General features: G+C 39.8%; 1 protein-coding gene across 1 annotated transcript in view; it reads left to right on the top strand.

Moving 5' to 3' along the window:
• SEMA6D (semaphorin 6D) overlaps positions 1-19,866 on the top strand; it is a 302,415-nt gene that overhangs the window by 184,760 nt on the left and 97,789 nt on the right. The window contains exon 3 of the mRNA XM_054041559.1: positions 15,740-15,773. The gene's annotated coding sequence lies outside the window, so the exon portion shown is untranslated. The remainder of the gene's footprint in view (positions 1-15,739; positions 15,774-19,866) is intronic.

The following is a 19,866-nucleotide window of genomic DNA, read 5'->3' as shown; positions in this document are numbered from 1 at the left end:
GGCTCAGAGGAGGGGGCTGCTGGCTTCTGCAACTTTTATCATCATAAACTACTCACTAGAAATAAATAGCTCTCTTTGGAATAGCTTATTCGCTTTTTGGCCTCTGCATCCATGAACTGCATGCATACAACAGGGAACGTGCACATGGCAGTTGAGAGGCTCTACATGTGAAGCTATTCGTCACATTGTTTCCGGTGTTACTGCTATTGAGTGACTCACGTAAAGTCAGTATAAAAGATTCATACAGTCACTAAATACTGTAAAGCTTTTTTCATTTTGGGTTAGCCTGGCCCTTTAAGCACAGCCTAACAGAAAGGTGGCAGTGCAGTGGCACATAGCTCCTAGGGTCATAGTGTCCAAGGCAGGCTTCATGGTTCTGGATCAGCACAGCTTCTGCTGCATCCTTTATAAGGGGACAGTATGCAGTTCTAATCCCACATGGGCCCGTTCTGCTGGCTGGGAATTGGGAGTGACATAGCTCCAGCCCTAAGCCCTGGAGGAGATTCTTGCCAGAGACTCCAGCCTCCAATGATCCTTTGAACTCTGAGTGCAAGAACTGGGATGGTTTGGTCCCCATAGAGAGGCACAAAGCAGAGAGGACTCCTTGCACCCTCCCTGAACCTCATACTTGCACATGGCCAGACACAAGCTGTCTCTTAATGATCAACAGGAAACAAATGATTGAACTCTTCTTAATGTGTTGTTTGGGAAAGTAGACAGAACATTTAATATTAAAATAGCAAAGTAAAGCATGAGAAGTGTTTCCGCATCAGTTTTCCATTAGATTTCTGTGCAAAGATAAGGAGGGATAAATAAATGGTTACCGCAATATTGTTATTTGCCCGGTGAAACTGGAGTTGTTAGGTTTTTGGAATAGATGAATAAGTAGGGAATTTCCAGAGTGTGCTTTACAATTCTTGAAATTACAAGAAAATGTTAATTCATTTTCAGTTAAAAATGTGCTGGTACTCTGATGGATGGGTATAATAAATCCACAAGAGGAGAAGATGTAGTTGTTGCAGGAAAGGCTGAAGGATCAGTTTTTAAAGGGAACTGGTTGGCTCAGAAGATTGGTAGTTTGGCTATAGAGACTTTTGTGTCCAGGTTCTCAAAGACCGTATTGATGACCATAGTGATGAGCATTATATGGTGGAATGGATGCAAGTTTGAATCCAACCAAGGTTAGTAAGGAACTAAAGTCATTTTTATCAGATGGCCATTCAGTGAAATGAGGAGTTGACTTTAGTCATATCCCTAGTCAGCAGGTATCAGGATTACTCAAAGATTTGTTAGGCTAAGCATTCAAGGGATATGGAGATTTCTATCCCTAGACTTGTTCCTTCCAGGGTAGGGTTGAAGCATATGAGTGGATGGGCCAGATGTCGCACAGATAGAATCAGTGACGAAACAGCAGACTACAGAATCCACTCACCTTCCAGAAGGACAAAAACTGAAGGGAAAACTATAGTGGAGCAGTCGTATTACTGTACTTAAGGCTGCAACTAGATTACTCTTTAATAATCAATTTTTCTAACTGCTCTAAAATTCATTTGCATACTTGGACTGTCTGTGCCTCATGGGGGTCCAAGGCAGGGTTACTGATTCAGATCAAAGCAAGGTACCTTTGATACAGCCCAACTTTTTAAAAAAGCACATAATATCAAAATGTTATGGTTCGTATGTATTTTTGCACACAGCTGGGGTTCAGTCTGTGGTTCTGATCCTATGCAAATTGATATTGCCAGGTCAGGATGCATCGGTATCTAGAACCCACTGGCCCTTTGATAAAGCAATACTTTAAAGTTATTCGGGTTAAGGTTGGATCTGCAGTGTGTCAGAAGCCAGGGAATACAAAAAGAACAGGAGTACTTGTGGCACCTGAGAGACTAACGAATTTATTTGAGCATAAGCTTTCGTGGGCTACAGCCCACTTCATCAGATGCATAGAATGGAACATATAGTAAGAAGATATATATACATACAGAGAACATGAAAAAGTGGAAGTAGCCATACCAACTGAAAGAGGCTAATTAATTAAGATGAGCTATTATCAGCAGGAGGAAAAAAAACTTTCGTAGTGATAATTAAGATGGCCCATTTTAGACAGTTGACAAGGAGGTGTGAAGATACTTAACATGGGGAAATAGATTCAATATGTGTAATGACCCAGCCACTCCCAGTCTCTATCCAAACCCAAGTTAATGGTCTCTAGTTTGCATATTAATTCAAGCTCAGCGGTTTCTCGTTGGAGTCTGTTTTTGAAGCTTTTCTGTTGCAAAATTGCCACCTTTAAGTCTGTTACTGAGTGACCAGAGAGGTTGAAGTGTTCTCCTACTGGTTTTTGACTGTTATGATTCCTGATGTCAGATTTGTGTCCATTTATTCTTTTGCATAGAGACTATCCGGTTTGGCCAATGTACCTGGGAGAGGGGCATTGCTGAAGCCAGAGAATGTCCTTTGCAGATGTGCAGCAGGACAAGGGCTCTGTTGCAAGTCAGGGTTTGCAGGCAGGCTGATGTTAGAGTAACTGTGTGGCTTGTGGTAGTGTGCTGTGGTCATTGAATCTGAGCTGTACCTATGACTGTGAGTTCAAGTCCTCCCTTTGGCAGCTATATGAGAATGTGTGGTGCATATTCACTGTTTTCTTTTTGCATTCTGCAGGGACTCCTTTTTCCCTGAGAGCAAAGTTTCTGGTTTGAGTCAATATTTATTTCAAATTGATCTAAAACCCATATGCATATGCAGAGGGTTTTGAAAATTGCTATTTATCATCAGTGACAGAAGTAGAGTTAGTAGAGCAAGTAGGGGGTCACTTGGTCCAAGAGTTCCCCAGGTACAGACCCCCAAATAAGGAGCTGAACTCTTCAGTGCATGAACATTGTTTTATGGAGCATCTGTACCCGAAGACCTCTTCAAAATACACTATTTGTGTTTAAACTATTTGTGTAATGCAGTCCACTCTGCTCCTCATCAGTTAGTCTTAGCTGAATTGGCAAATAATTGCCCACTAACAGCCCTCACAAGCTGGCCCACTAATCAGAATTTACAGGGAAAATGAGAAGATAAGAGAGTAATGGAGGGAACATACAAGTAGGAAAATATGTGATCACAGAACACTCTTGGTTGCTAAACATTTAAAAAATGACACTGTCAGTGTTAATTGCCTAAAAACTTTGTTAAGGCCGAGTTCAGGTTATGCAGTGGTGCCTCACAGAATGTGGAGAGTGGCTACACTTAAACCTCAGAAAATCAGAAACCTCTCAGGAACATACTGTGCCCACAACAGAACCTTAGATCCTCCCCCTCCTCCCTGGAGCTGGCAGTCGCCACTGGGAATGGTTCAATAAGGGTAGTGCCATAATAACTAGACACGAGGAAATAAATGAGTGTTCCATTGTTTCTGTTGACACAGATCTGAATTCCAGTGTTTATCCACATGCACTGCTGCATTCACGGTGTTAGGTGCAGCAGTACTAAGGGATGGAGAGATTAGTTGAAACAGATTGGAAGAGCTGTGACTGTGATACGAAGAAAAATGCAAGTATATCTTAAAGGATCAAGTGTGCCTCATTTCAGTGCTAAATTCTGTAGAAATGCACGAGGTTATCAGCAGTCTGGTGGCATACATGGCACTGGTCTCCAGGGCTTAGTGAGGAATAGATGAAAGCATTGTCTCTGAAGGAATCTTCAGGGTAAGGGTGCTGTGTGTGGAAGAGCTTTCAGGATTGAGTGTAGGCAGCTCCTGTTTGTTACATCTCACCTTAGCAAACGGAAGGTGTGAGACTGTTTTACAGTGCTCATGTGCTCCGTTCCCCAAATCTTCAGTAGTACCTGTAAGGGTAGGGTTCTAATATGTGTGTTAGCATGTTGGTGCGTTGCTCAAAGAGGGCAGAATTCAGGCCATGACTACATTTACTGGGGATCGATGCTGCTGCGATCGATGCAGCAGGGGTCAATTTAGCAGGACTAAGACCCGCTAAATCAGGGGTGGGCAAACTTTTTGGCCTGAGGGCCACATCGGGGTTCCGAAACTGTATGGAGGGCTGGGTAGGGAAGGCTGTACCTCCCCAAACAGCCTGGCCCCCACCCCCTCCTACTTCCCACCCCCTAACTGCCCCCCTCGGAATCTCCAACCCTCCCTGCTCCTTGTCCCCTGACCATCCCCTCCTGAGACTCCCTGCCCCTAACTGCCCCGACCCCTATCCATACCCCTGCCCCCTGACAGGCCCCCTGAGACTCCCACACCTATCCACCTGCTCCCTGTCCCCTGACTGCCCCCCGGGACCCCTTGCCCCTTATCAACTCCACCACTCCCTGCCCCCTTACCATGCCGCTCAAAGCACCAGGACTGGCAGCAACGCCGACACGCAGTCTAGAGCACCGGGGCAGGCCGGCGGCTCTCGCCGCTGTGCTGCTCGGCAGGAGCTCGCAGCCCCGCGGCAGCACAGTGAGCTGAGGCTGAGGAGGGGGGACAGCAGGGGAGGGGCTGGGGGCTAGCCTTCCCGCTGGGAGCTCAAGGCCAGGCAGGACAGTCCCGCGGGCCGAATGTGGCCCATGGGCCATAGTTTGCCCACCTCTGCGCTAAATTGACAGCAGAGCACTCTTCGGTTGACTCCAATACTCCACCATAACGAGAAGAGTAAGGTAAGTCAACAGAAGAGTGTCTCCCGTTGACGCAGCACGGCATAGACACTGCAGTAAGTCGACCTAAGGTACGTCAACTCCAGCTATGTTATTCACGTAACTGGAGTAGCATAACTTAGGTCGACTTACTGCGGTAGTGTAGACAAGGCCTAAGGTTGCATTGCAGGGATGATAACTTAAACCTCTGGAAACTAGGCAATACATAGTCAAGTCTATGTTGCCTTAAATCTCCATTTGCTGGTTTTCAGGGGTTTAAGTATTGAAACATTCGACATTCTAGAAGGGCACAAGCCACTATGGGCCAACCTTACCTCTGTGTGAATGTAGTTTTGAGGCAGTGAATATAAGAGAAAGATGGAATTTTTATTTCAAACATGAAAATCATGCATGATTTTATTCATAAACCTAATGCTTCAGAAGTTGTAAGTGAAACTATTTATAAATTTATCATGCTTCAGATGATACTTGTGGAGCTTTCATTTATGATTTTAAGAATGCAAATATTTGTTTTACTGTAGCATTTCACTGCTGAAAACTACCAATTTATTTGTTTGACTCTCTGCTTGTAAAAATATATTCTAAAGCAATAATAGCTCAGTGGGATGGTATGAACTATCAATGCATTTGGTACAAGCTCACATCTAGTTACCTTTCATTATTATTTTGTATATAATGACCCTGTTCATGATATATTTATAGATTGTAAGCATGATTTAGAACTTAAACCTGGTCTCTTACCTCCCAGGTAAATGCTCTAACAACTTGACTGTTGGCTGGGTACTAGCTCTCTATGGATTTTCACCAAAAAATGTCAAAAGGTCTTGGTATTGTCCCATTAGAGAATGGGAAAGTTTTTTGAAATCTCAGAAAGTTTTCAAGGGACAGAAAAAATATTTCCCACTTAGCTGTAGATACATATATTAACTGAAAGGAGGGAGAGAGAGAGTGATTGATTATTAAACTACTGGAGCACTAAAATGGTGAATATCACTTGAAAATCAGTATTAAAGAATGTGGACAGTACATATAGCTTTTCTATAAATCAATTTTAAGTTGCAATGGGGAAAGGTCTTTCTTCAGTTAACACATTCAACAATTAATGTGTATCAATTTTTAAATATTTTTAAGTGTCGTCATTGGATTAAGATGCTAATTTTTCCCAGTGGGCGCTATTACCACCAATGATTTCATAAAAATATCATACTAAAAACCAGATGACCTATTAAGTTCTGTCATGAAAAATAAATTTAAATATATTGTCGTATGGCAGCCCCTCACCAGTATTCCTGTTCAGCAGAAGAGACTAAATAACTATGTTTAAATATTAGTTTATATGCAAATAAGTAAATAATTTTTCTTAAATACCATTTGGGAAGTCTTTTGGATAAGAGAGAATGCAGTTTGGGTTGGATACTGACCTTGATAAGCATATCCATCTTCCATCAAAGTCCCAGCTCATCTTTGCTCTGACCTTGTATTCTTAGTAACATGAGTGCAAATCACTACCATTCTGATCAGATAGCCTTTTACACTGCCTTTGCACTGCTGTAAAAAACTGCACACTGCGTGGATGGGAGCAGGATAAGACTGTTATTATTAATTAGCTCCAAAGACTACTATCTATTTTTACCAGAATACTTTTTTTGTACTTTAAAGTGTTTCCAGGCAAAAACTATTGCTTAATGGGTTAATTAGCATTAGTTTCCTCCACTTTAGCTGGTGAAACCCTGTGTGTTTAATGGGGAAAAGAGCCACCATATAACATGTATGCAAAACATCTAAAGCACAGCATTATTCCATTTATTGGAGGTTGCAATATTTTAAGCATTAGAATGAAAGCAAACAGTCTGAGGAGCTGCCATCTATCTTACAAAATCAGGTATAGATATTCAGATAAGCTTTTGCTTAAAAATGAATGCATGCATGCTGCCTTCATTAAGTACAGCTAGCATAAGCACAGCATTAACTAACTAATGCACAGCAGAATGCCAAATACAGTCCAATCATAGAGATTCCAATGTACAGAATAGATGAACCGGTGACTTGATGTCATCCTCAAACTGTGCTGATATTGTTATTAAAGTTTATTTATTCCTCGTTCCCTATATTACAGTCTGAGCTGGGTCACTTTCCTTTGGGTTTGTGAAGGGATCATATATGGTTCAAATTTACGTTCCAGTTTTAAATCTGCTTCCTTGTTCAGGACCGTGCATATTGACATATTCTCATAAAGGGAAGAACAGAACTAGCTAGCATCTTTTTTTAACTGCACAAGTAATGCATTATGCTGCAATTAACACAAGGCCATATCTACATTTTTAAGGGTATGAATGAAAAGGAAATGAATATATGGAGAACACTAGATAAGACAAAAAATGTTGACACCCTTCTGAGACTTTCTTTTTGCTATGGTGTAACATTACTGCACAGCCAAATCTGTCATCTTAAAGTCTTGTTTAATCTTTCTTTTTTTTTTTTCATTGCACATTGTTTGCATTAGCTTGAGCAGATGTTTTTATTGCCCTCTTGAGCTATTACTCAACAATATATTTAATGAGTTCTTTATGCAAATTAATACAAGTTCAGCTTTACCTTTCATTGAAAAGGTCAGAAGTTCATTTCCCAGTGAGAATGACTTTCCAACCCACTTATTTGAAATTATTGTTGCCATTTTTAGCTTCACTGCTATGTTCATTCCACTGTACAGAAAAAATCTTGGAAAAAGCACTTAAAAATAAAACAAACAGCTGATCTTATCATATTCTCCTGGGTAAGTGCTCACCTGGAATCTGTGAAAATGGTCCCTGCAGCCATAGAAAATGAGAGCACCAAATACCTCCTAATGGATCACAACAGGCTGTGAGTTTTCCAGTAGGATACTAATTGATTATTCAATTTTCAAGCTCAAATATTTTCATCTAAGCCCTAGTGTTCTGCCCTTTACAACAAGAAATTTGTCAGCCATACGGTATTATTTGTCATAAAATGCCATAAGCAACAGGGGAGGGGAGATTTTTTTAAATGTACCATTGAGCCTAAGGGCTTGTCTACACTGCGACATTGTCAACAAAACTTTTGTCTTTCACAGGTACTTAAAAAAGCCCCCCCTGCAAAAGACAAAAGTTTTGCTGACGCAAGTGGCAGTGTGAACGCGGCTTTGTTGGCAGGAGCACTCTCCTGCCGACAAAGCTAACGCTGCTCGCGAGCTGGAAGTATTTTGTTGGCAAAAGTGCCAACAAAATACTGACAGAGAGCGTTCACACATGCTGACTTTTAGCGACAAGGCTGTGTCAACACAGCCTTGTCGCTAAAAGCTGCGTAGTGTAGACAAGCCCTAAGATATTCCATTTTTATAACCTGATGCTGTGGAATTAGTTATAGGGATGTGGGTTCCATTCCGTTCCTCTACACATGCAACTACCCCATTGATGACATCATGGTCTAGGGAATAGGGTACATGACAGGAAGGAGTTTTGCCATTGACTTCAGTGAGGGCAGTATTGGGCCCTGAGTATTCTGTCATTGATGGGAGCAGTATAAGGCTGTTGTATTAATTACATTTCTACTTCTGCTACTGCCACACTGTTTAAACTTAAGCAGTCACTTCACCTCCGGGGTCCATTTTCCCATCTGTACAATGGGCATAATGATACATACCCAACATTATACACGGTGTTGAGGTTGATAAATTAGTGTTTTAAAATACTAACTTGTCATTATTCATGTGAGCAAGACGATCAGGATTTGATGCATTACCTGGAATAATGTTACAGAGGATACTGTATTAACTGAATAATTGTTTCTTCATGGCTATGAAGTATATGCAATCCCTAGCCATGATATAATGAGCAGAAGCTGCACATTAAGTACACACAAGCAGCATCATTCAGAGTCACAATTATCCAAATCAAATATGCCTATTTCTTTCAGAATTTCTTTTTGGGGATTTTTATTTTCTCCAAAAACCCAAGTTCATCTTTAATGACATGGAAACAGGCACAAACATGGCAAAGGCCTGAAAAGCTGGAGTCTGCTGTTTAGAGCAGGCTTCCGTAGGGTGTAAGATGAGCATATTGTTTGTTAAATTGGGCCCTAAAAATGACACAACTTTCATTAAAAAATCTTATGAAATTTGTGATTAGTTCAGCATCATGCTAGAGTTTGGAATCAATCAACAGTGTTTTCTTTTAAAAAGGAGTCCAGTTATACTGTAAAAGATTTGCTTTCAACAATTCTGCATAAAACTCATTTAGGGAGAGAGACAATGTTTTGGGTATATAATTTTAAATATAACTGAGTGCAAATAGAAAGGGACAGGTTCTCTGGACAAACTCTGCTTCCTCCACACTGCTCCTGTAGTGCAAAGGGAACAGAAAATCCCTGTGTCTCCCCATCTTAAGGGAATTATCAGTGGCTGTAGAGACAGCCCTCCTTAGCCCCTAGCAAAGGGAGCCTGTCAGAGGGGGTAGCCATAGCACATCACACTCCAACAATCCCCAGTTGACACATGGTTTGTTGGTGACTATAACCAGTTGGCACATCTTAAAGCAACCACTTAACTGCTCTAACCTACTCTATGGCCAGGGTTGGAGCAGGTTGGCCCAGAGAATTAACGAGCTGTAACTAGTTCTCAGATGACCATCCCACCACCAGATTTTGGACAAGAACCTCTCCGTGGGTAATATGTTATGTAAGTATAATGAGATTCATATAAAATCAAACACTAGATTGGTTAACTGAGTATATCTTCCATGCACAGACTAAAATATATACAGAAATACAGTGCAGTACCTCATGATGAATACACAATAGAGAACTATAATAAAACCTGAACAACAAGCTCCATGGTAACTCTCGGAATCCACGTTGCTAAATGTTTTGAGCTTTGTGTTTTTGCATCAGTTTGTCAGATCTGATCCTTTGCCAATGCTCAGATAAAATCTAATCTGACCTGGCACAATGCCATGCTCAAGTCATCTTCCAACATACTGTACTTCGAAAGGGGCTCTGATATTTTTTAATGTGCTATAGTGGGAGATTATTAATTACAGTGCTTAGCTGTTGTGTTATTTTGCTGCTGTTCACAGCTATAAGAGAAGCATCTGAAATTTGACTGCTGGCACATCTCACCTTTAAATATATATTTTCTATTAATAGTACCACACTGTTATTTTAATCCATAAATCAGATTTGGCAGGGCCAATTCAATAAAAAGGGGCTCTTGTGCCCAATAGAATTCCTGGCAGCCCCAATTTTGGTGGATAACTGTTGATTTTCAAAGGACTGTTATGCCCTGAGCTCATCATACTCCTGCTTGCCTCAGACCAGCCATCCTATGAAAGATCAAGGGGGGAAAACGTGTTTGTTAGTAAAATGTTTAGTCTCCTCAGACACTGAAACACAGATGGATTTTTCAATCCAGCCATTCCCCAGAACATAGACTGTTTTTCAACAGACGACTGTTGAAACAGGAATGAGTGGTGTGAGTTGAGAGGTAATTCTCTACTGTCCTGGGAGACATCATATTTCCAAAAGCAACGATGGGCACCAGAATGCCTCTGCCATGTCTTCCTTTTAGTTTGTATTAAAGCTCAAATTCTAGTGCACGACTGAGATATGTGTGCAGAGCAGTAAGGTATTAATGAACAACAAACTGTGTACTTTATGTGACACACACAAAAACAAAATGTGTAATAAATAGCTGGTGAGCACTAGCTGAGAGAGGTATAGCAATGTTGTTTTTGACTCGTTCTAGATTGTGCAATACAACCTATACAATAATACATACAGCACTCTAAAAAGGCAATGCCCAGTGCAAGAAAAAATATGTGAGCATTTGAAGTGAGCTTGGGGGAAAGAGAATCATACCTATGGCCACATTTGGTGAGTAACTTCCTCCAGCAGGGCTCTTGAGAATCCCAAATTGGGGTTGGAAATCTGTCTTCCAGAAGGAAGTGTGGTTACAGTATTGCTGCTTGCCTTCTTCTAGTATGTGTTCCCACATCTATACAAAAGCTTCCACTGGTGAAACAGCACTAGTGGTGCGTTACAGGTCTAGTGAAGACAAGGTTCAAGTCCTAAGGAATCTAAAATTGGTGTAACAGTCACTAAGTGACTGAAAGAGAGGAGTGTAGAAAGAAAAGCAATTAACAGGAGGGTGAAGGATGTATAGGTGATAGTAGGTCACTTATACATTGACTTATACTTTCTGTTGGCTTCGCAGTGGGCATATTGTGTCCACTTACACTCCCATAGCCTCTGACTCCCTTACCAATGTATAACCAATACCACCTTACACATCACCTTTGTTTGATTTGGGTAACTGTTGTCTTTATACACACCTATCTGAAGGCTAACATGCCTGATTTGCATTTACACAAAGGCTTTGCACTCTACTTTGGCAATATAAAAGGGCCTCCCCACAAGTGAGAATCAGACGCCAGTATGGAAGGGAGCTATGAGATGTATTTGGGCTACTGAGAATCGGGTAGCTTTACTGGGGCTCATTCAGCAGCAATTTCACTGACCTCTGCTGCCAGAGCCCAGAGCAGAGCTACTGGCAGACCATCCAATTTGGAGTTCCTCTGTTGCACAAGACTTAAATTTTTTTAAGAACTCTCATTTCCTTGCATTGCCCATGTGATTATTTTAAGAAGCAAGTGAAGTGTTTCTGCACTTTACATGTTTATATATAAAAAAGGTTAGAAATGAAAAGTAAAACAGGTGGATGCCCCTTGTGCTAAGGGGAATTGGGATAAGAACTCTTGCTTCCACAGATCTGAGCTGATCTTTTCCTTCTAGGGCACCAAAGAGTCAGTGACTCTATGGCACCTTCTAGTCTCACTTCTCTGACCTGATACCCAGTCCTCGCTTTCTGTCTTGTCACTGAATGGTGACAATGCATTTGAAGCAAGTTTTGCCATTCTGGCTTTGTGTTTTGTATGTTGGTTTTTAAACTTCTCTAGCACCTTCTGTCTGAGGAGCTCAAAGCATTTTACAGATATTAGACTTAAGCCTCACAACACCTCTTAAGACGGATACATTTTGCAAAGGGGGAAACTGAGACCCAGAGATTAATGTGATTTGACCATAGTTACCCCGTTTCAGATCTGAGGGGTAGGTGGCCAGCTCTAGTGGTCAGAGCTGAAGTTAGAGTCAAGAAGTTGAGTCAAAGGTCAGAGCCAGAGCCAGAGTCAAAGACGAGGGCACAAGGTTCAGGAACAGGTGAGAAAAGCATGGTTCAATGCAGCTGCCACATAGAGTTCAGCTGTGCAGACAACTTCCTGTGCCTCTCTTTGGATTTAAATAGGAAGCCCTGACACATCAGAGTTCATGGTGTTCCTCCAGTTAGGCCCAGAGAAGACCTCTCTGATGTAACTTCATATTTCATGGTCTTTCCTGCTCAGTTGATTAGTAGCAAGCTGCTGGATGGAAGGAAGGTAACAACAGTCAACTCGGAGCCCTGCTGACACAACTTCAAGACCTGTGGGGTCATGACATGCAGTCAGTCTGTTGCTTTAACTAGCAGGCCAACCTTTCTCTCAATATGAAGACTTTGATTTCCTTTTTAAAAAGATGCTTTGTGGTTGCTGATTATTGCTGGGTCTGTCTCTGCTCCATATATCAGGACACCAGGTGTTTGGGGGTTGAAGCTAGGATTAAGCGCTGTTCAAGATGAAGGCCCTTTCTTCAACTGACTTGAAGTAGGGATCAGCAGGCCTTGATTCTGATCTCACTTACACAATCATAAGTCAGGAGTAACTCCAATTAAGAGAACTAATGCTGGTGTAACAGCGCGAATGAGATCAGAATCTGGCCTTCACACTTCCTACAGTAATAGGTTAGAACTGGTAGGCATGGAAAGCTCTTCCTCTCTGCCATCTTCATTGGCTATGCTCCAACTAGGCACAATTTAAATTTCCTAAACCAGACAGAGATTTATTCTTAGTACCCACTTTGTGTAACATTTCAGCAGCATCCTGAGACAAATAAAGAATCAGCTCAGCACAGATCCTGAAACTTAGGATGTCCTCTATTTTGGGCTCTGTTTACACTAGAGACCTTGCAGTGGCACAGCTGTACAAATGCAGCTGTACCAATGCAGCTGCGCCGCTGTAAGATTTCTTGTGTAACCACTGTATTCTGATGGGAGAGAGCTCTTCCAGCGATATAATTACCACCTCCAATGAGCGGTGGTAGCTATGTCAGTGGGAGAAGTTCACTACCACTTATGCTGATGAAACTTATGTCGCTCAGGGGGCTGTTTTTTCACACTCTCCGCGACATAAGTTTTGCCATCATAAGTGATAGTGTAGAAATGGCATAAGAAGTAAATGAAACCTTTGCCAGCAGGAGAAAAGTTATATGTCTTAAAGTAGAAGACAGCCTCTGATATCTCTTTAAAACTTATGGCAAACAATGGAAATCTACGCAGCTACAGTAACCTGCATATTAAAAAGGTTCCGATAGTAACATGCAAAGATGATGATAATCAGATTGTCCTCCCTACGCACCCAGTTCTTGAATTGCCATATGATTTCATGCTGTCTTCTGATGCCAAAATTTTTCTACCTAAAAATTCCTGCTTTGTACAGAGTACATAGAAGGCTCAAAGAAATGTGGAACTCACCTGGGTAGATCTACCAGCAGCTCTGTTTGAACAGAGATCCCACCTAGATCCTGATTGTCTGTCTGAGTCACAAATCTCTAGGTCTGTTATGTGGCTCAGACTGTGAATAACTTTGCATGATTACAAGATATTTGCCCAGAGACGTTAACATGAAAGTGCATAAGTGCCAGAAATCAGGCATGTATATTGGTCATGCTGGCTGTCAGTTTGCACATTACATCCAGTAATCTGAAGTGTAACTATGGGGAGCAAATTTTGCTCCCCTTATTCACATTAATAGCCCCATTTACTTAAATATGACTCAGGAGAATAGGATTTGGCCTATGAGTTGTATAAACCCATGTTTCCAGCTCTTTTTAAAAACCCTCTCATGTTTGCATTTGTAAATATTTTCCACTGTCAATTTTAAAACTGTATATTTCCCTCTCTCTGTTAATGGAGGATATATCTGACAGCCCTTTAATTACACAGTATTTAGATACTAATTACAGCATAGGACTCACTGTAAATCAACCAGTTAGAATAGTAATTATTAATCTAAACAGATTTTTTTTATACAATGGATGAGTATAAATTCAGTAAAAGGAGGGATAATTCTATGAAAACATACATAGATTTTTGTCTGTCAGGTTTTACATTTTCCGTATACCTATAGATGCAGGATACTGCCTTCTATGCTGGCTGTAAGGGGTCTGATTCTCCTCCCATTTGCACCAGTTTTACACTGGTGCAATGCCATTGGCTTTAGTGATGTTACTTCCGGTTTATACTGGTGTAAGTGAGAGGGAAATCAGATGGACATTATGTAAAAATCTTACATTCCATTATTATTGAGTGTAACTGTATGGCATGTCATAATTTTTTTTGTGCTTTAAGAGAATAGCATTAGCTGCAGCAATAAATTTTGTTTAGTCAATTTTGTGACAAGTTACGGTGATGAGTACTAATCTCCCAGGATATATCCATGTAATGAATAATTGAAACTTGGACTCTTCATCTTACAGCTCATGGAAAGGTTGGTGTGCCCTTCTGATTACACTACACTAAGCTCTTGGGTAGGTAACCTGGTAGATGGACTGGTTCTTTGTATAGTCTGAATTCAAAGTACATCAAATTATCTGTGTTCCAGGACTATGCAGGCATAATTTAATCTACAAGCAAAGAATTTAATTGTGCCTTTCAGTTTTGGTTTTTAAAAAGAGACTTCTCAAATGTTCAGACTAAAAGTATCAAAGGTATTGGGGGTTAGGACACTTTATCATACATACATAAAAGTTAAACTATAAAGGTGATTCAGCCTCGGTGCAAATAATACCAGAGGGAATTGTCCTCATTGAATACAAGGTTAATTCTAAAAGCTATCACCTGAAAATTGAGAGGAGATTACTTTAAAGTTCAAACTACAAAAAGAAACATTTTTTCCTGTTTCTGGTACATGTTGCTGTTTTATTAAGAGACGACTGTAGTTCACTAGCATTCATGGAAACTCCCCTAATTTGCACAAAGAAGTTGATCAATATGTACATGATGATAAAAGATTTGGTCACTTTAATACTCTGATTATATTTAATGTATTTTAATGAAAGCTTTGTGTTTTCAGTAGCAGAACATGAAATACAAAGCACAGAGCTAACAAAAAATAGGGTAATTCTGAGTAACTTAAAACTCATTCTTTATTTTTAAGTAAAAGGATTTTAACACACTTCCATGCTTTTCAGTTTTTGAGGTAAGTTATCCTGTGAATGCTAATACATATTGAATTTGAAACAATAATATCTACAGAGGCATCTCTATTGCCTTGTAGGAGAAGATATTCTGAATAAAATGTATTAACTTTATGACTTTAAAAGACTCCAAACTATTTTAATACTTTCTGGTATATCCAATGTTAAAATAGTTTTGACTGCAACACTTTTTTTAAGTCACATTGTGTTGTTTTCTATAAAGGAATATCTTTTTTTAATTGTGCAAAAACATTTCTTCTTTGGCTAAAGAAAGAAGAAAAAGTCTTCAAGCCAAAAAACAGGATCTCAGGAAAATGTGTACACATTTTGACAGTAACTAAGGCTCCTGCAACATTGATCATCTCAGTGTTATTTCTAAACTAAATGTTTCTATACCAATTCCAAAAGTATAGTAAGAATGTCTATATATACATTTAATTGCATCAAAATAGCCCATCCATCTGTGTGCTTTGTTCTAAGCTTGCTGAGTGAGTTGAAAATAAGGAATGTGCTCTGCAAACTCAGCAAGTTACTAACAGCAAGCTTTTTTGGGTGTTTTTGAACAAATACTGTCAAAAGTAGCTGAGGAAAACTAACCACTGAATTAGTTGGAAAAATTTAGCGGATTAATTCAATTGTAACTAACCTAATAGTTTCATGGCAAAATCAACACAAATGCATGTTCACAACAAATATAATTATGTGAATTGACCTGTTTCCCTCTTTTGTTTTTCCCCACTAGTTTTTATTACTGAAGAGACAGTCCCCTGAGAAAGGTAAGCATTGCTTTAATATTCATTACCTTGGATCAGTGTGGTCAAGACACTTTTATCAGCTGTGTATGTATTTCTGCTGCGACAAACAAGGTCTCTTCTCAGTGCATTAGTGTGAGCGTTCTCAAGTCCCCAAAAGTTACTTTTTTCTGTTTGTGTTTGTGAACTGGGAAGACCCTACATAAAATGAAATGTAGTGGCTGAATACTCAGATCTTTAGCAATAGAGAGACAGTTTTTGTCTTTGGTTTTCCAGTCTGATTAATCCTTTAATGAAACTGAGAGTTGCTAATCTGGGTAGCTAGATCACATGACAATGTTTTGGTTATTTTTTAATGTTTCTGTAGTACAGCATTGCACCTTCAAGAAAATCTATTCTTGAGACTTCAAAAAAAAAAAAAAAAAAAAGCAGGTTGCCTCCATATATCACTGTAATGTCATATTTTAATTATGGTTTGCAATGCACTTCAGACACTGCTCCAGCAGGACTGCCCAATTAACAAAGTTGTTCAGTCTCGGCATATGAGATCAAGACATTTTCAGCAACTATTTGATTGTCACTGTGTGAAAGCTGAAGTATGAACAAAGGAGACTTTACCCTGTTATTAAACTAAAAGGTTGTCCAAAACGGGCAGCATCTGGTTTCCAAATATAATATTAAAATCTCTGGAAATGTCTGAGGCTTCAGTCTAGCAAGGCAGTAACACATGCTTAACTTTAAACATGTAGTTCTATTGACCTCAAAGGCAATCCTCACATGAGTAAAATTAAGCATTTACTTAAGTAATTTCCTTGATCAGGGCCTTAGAGGCCTCATTTTCAAATGCAAAACTAAAGTTTTCTAAAAAGAGTAATAATAAACTATCTCATTTTTAACCTGACGAAAAGAACTACATATTGTAGCAATTAGTACTTGCACTAGAGTTTTAATATCTTATTGGATATTGAAAATCAAGGCATGCATTTCAGATAAAATTCAATAACAATATCATAGAAAATAAAATCATTTGGAGCCCTGAATGGACAGTGAAATAGACCGCCAAAATCTTTGAGATTATGTTGAGACTCTTGGAAGAAAAGGTGAGATATGTACTGTCGGGGAGAAGGAAAAAGAGAGAGAAAACTAGTATAACTGGGAAAAATTCTAGAATTTAACAAAACAAACATTTCAGTTTTAATGTCAATTTAAAACTTAAAAAAAATGACAAATTATGGTGAGAATTGTTGTCATAAATCTTGATAGTATTGTAAATGGATTCGGGTGTAAATTAAGGTTCCAGTGAGGTACCGTTATCTTCACTCCCTAATTTGCTATTTTCTGTAGAAGTCAATTGACTAGAAACATTCATCAAAATGGAAAAAAAAAATGTATTTCCTCCCCATCTTTAGGGTAAGTTGTGGATTTACCACTAGCCTCAAAGAAGGGGCAGTGTATAGTTGCAGTGCCCCAGCAGTAGACCAGGGGCCAAATGCAAAAGGAGCAAAATTCAGTCCCTGAGTCCCTCCTCCCTCCAGCTGGGAAGCAATGTGCACCAGCCCATTATGGTTTTCCCTCCACTCAGGACACACAGTGTGGAGTCAAGAGTCTGCCTACTCCTGTCCCCTTCCCACTACTCCCCACCTCTGTGCAGGGAGGGAGGTAGCAGTCCTGCAAAGTTTGCTCCCTTCTCCCCACATTATAACCCATGATCTAGATAGCCCACTCAATGACAAAGGGAGATGCCTTACACCGCCATACTTCCTTGTGCGGATTTATAGGGCAAGACCCCATCTTGCACTTACTGTGGTGAATGTGATCTCTGTATGGAAACAAAACTGAGGCTTTAAAAACTAAAGACACAAACTTTCCCCATAAGGGAGAAATTCACCCGGTGTAGAGGTCTATGCACCACTTAAATCCTGCTTTGTGTTCTATTGCATTCATGCGATTTAAAGGGTGCACAGGGGTATATTTCATTCAGGCTTTTTAGTCTTTGGTATATCAGAAAATAGATGAATATTTTAGGTCCAAAAAGATATTCCATCTCTCTCTCTCTCTCTCTCTTTTTTTCTTTTTCCCTAAATAAGATTAATTCATTTTTCTCAATCAGTAGACTGAAAAACAAGCAATAATTGTGCATGTGCCAGGCCTTGCAGAAAGAGCACATACAATACCCTTATTGGGAACTGAAATACGTTGAGATATATGTAGGGGTGGGTTGAAGTCAGCAATAGAACTCTAAAAAATGAATCATAGAAATATATAATTCCTCCCCCTCAGAAAAGCCCAGAAATACTTGTTACTGATTGTAGAGTGTTTCAATTTTCCTGTGAAATAGCACTGTATATTGTCTTTACTAGTTGCAGTAGTTTTAATAACAAATATTTAAACCATCCGGTTGTAGGAAAGCATACGACACTTCAAGCTTTTGAAATGCACTCTTTATACTTTAAATTATATTAATGGTTGATGTCTTCCAAACCTAGAGCAAATGCCAAACCCTAATGCTTTTCATATTCCTTTTGCTTATTCTTTGAGCAGGTTTCACACAGTAGCATAAGCTTTAATATGATGGACCTAAAAAAATTAAAGTCAATCAAATTATTCCTATATTTAATGTGTGTTTTTGAAAGGAGATGTTCTTTATTCTATAAACACTGATGTGTTATACGCTATATCCAAGAATATCAGTGCAAACACTGGGAGTTGCAATTTGCTGAATAGCTAGCAACTATTTAGGTGAAAAACTTCAGTTCCTCTGTACTGCGGTTATCTTGAGAAACCACGTAGCAGTAAAGCTTTGTGGATTAATGCCTTTGAATCAGCAAAACTGCTTCAGATTAACAATTCTTTTAGCTGCTGCCATATATTTTTATTCTATACAATAACAAACATGATTATCACAGAAATACCATGCTCTCCTTAACCTGTTTCTAATTGGGAGAATCTATAGTATGTATTCTACAGTCCAGCTGACACTGAAGATTGAAGTGTAATTACAGTACAGGCAATCCCATCTCTGGTAATTACAGCTGTCACCATTGATCCAATTAACCAGGATAACTAACTCTGCTGAGCCAGAGTCGACAAAGCTTTCTTACTAAATCCAGATTGCTTTATAAGGGGTTTTGTTGGGTTTTTGAGACTTTTCAATTGCCAAAATACTGTTGCTTAAAGAAACAGATAAATGTGGATTTCAGATTAGGGGCTAGAAGGAAAATCTCATTTCATTACAATTTAATAAGTGAAACTTTTAAATGTGCTTGCAAATCAAGTTTTCAAAATGAGAAATAGGCTTTTGGGAAAATAAAATGCGTGGGAGAGAGACCTAAAGGGCTACAAGTTAGGGCAGAATTGGCCTAATGCTTCTAGTAAATGGTCAACATAGCACATAACAGCCAGCTGGCTCCTATCTCTTTCTGTCCTAATTCTGCACCCTTTAATGGAATTCCTCAAGATTTACACTGGTGTAACAGAGAGCAGAATCTACCCCAATTGATTGACATATCCTCCCTCCCCCTTACTTGCCTCCCCACCCCCGGTAACTGGAATTGGTTTTAGATATACCCATTTGAATTATACTGTCTGTAATGACATCTAGAGGTGAAGGTCTGATTCATTATGTACCTAATACTTGAGCCCAGATTTGAAATACAAGCAGGAAGAAACCCTGATTCCAACAAGAAAAGGGAATTATGTGCACCTCAACACACAATGAATATTTTACACAAGATTCAGCACAAAGACACACACCTGTCAGACATACTGCACTGGAACTGGTTGGCATTATAGTGTAGGACAAGGGCAGGAGAACCTCCTTACCCACAACCTGCTCATGCTACAGCTGCAACTTCTAGAAACTGTTGCCTTTCCATCCTCTTGGTTGCTGACACTGTCTGCATTTAGGACCAGACTGTGATACCTTACTCTCATCAAGTAGTCCCGATGATATCACTGGGACTATTCAAGGGGTAAGGTACTATTCTGTGTAGGTAAGAGTGTCACAATCTGACTTGTAGGGCATAGATAGGGCTCTCAATTTCTTCGTCACTCGTATTTCACAATGCAATCTGCAATTGTTCTAGGGCATTTGAGTCTTGAAGACATAAGTGGGACT

This window comes from Malaclemys terrapin, chromosome 10 (assembly GCF_027887155.1).
Source record: "Malaclemys terrapin pileata isolate rMalTer1 chromosome 10, rMalTer1.hap1, whole genome shotgun sequence".
Lineage (NCBI taxonomy): Eukaryota > Metazoa > Chordata > Testudines > Emydidae > Malaclemys > Malaclemys terrapin.
The sequence above is the reverse complement of the archived record's forward strand: the minus strand, read 5'-3'. Positions and strand labels throughout refer to the sequence as shown.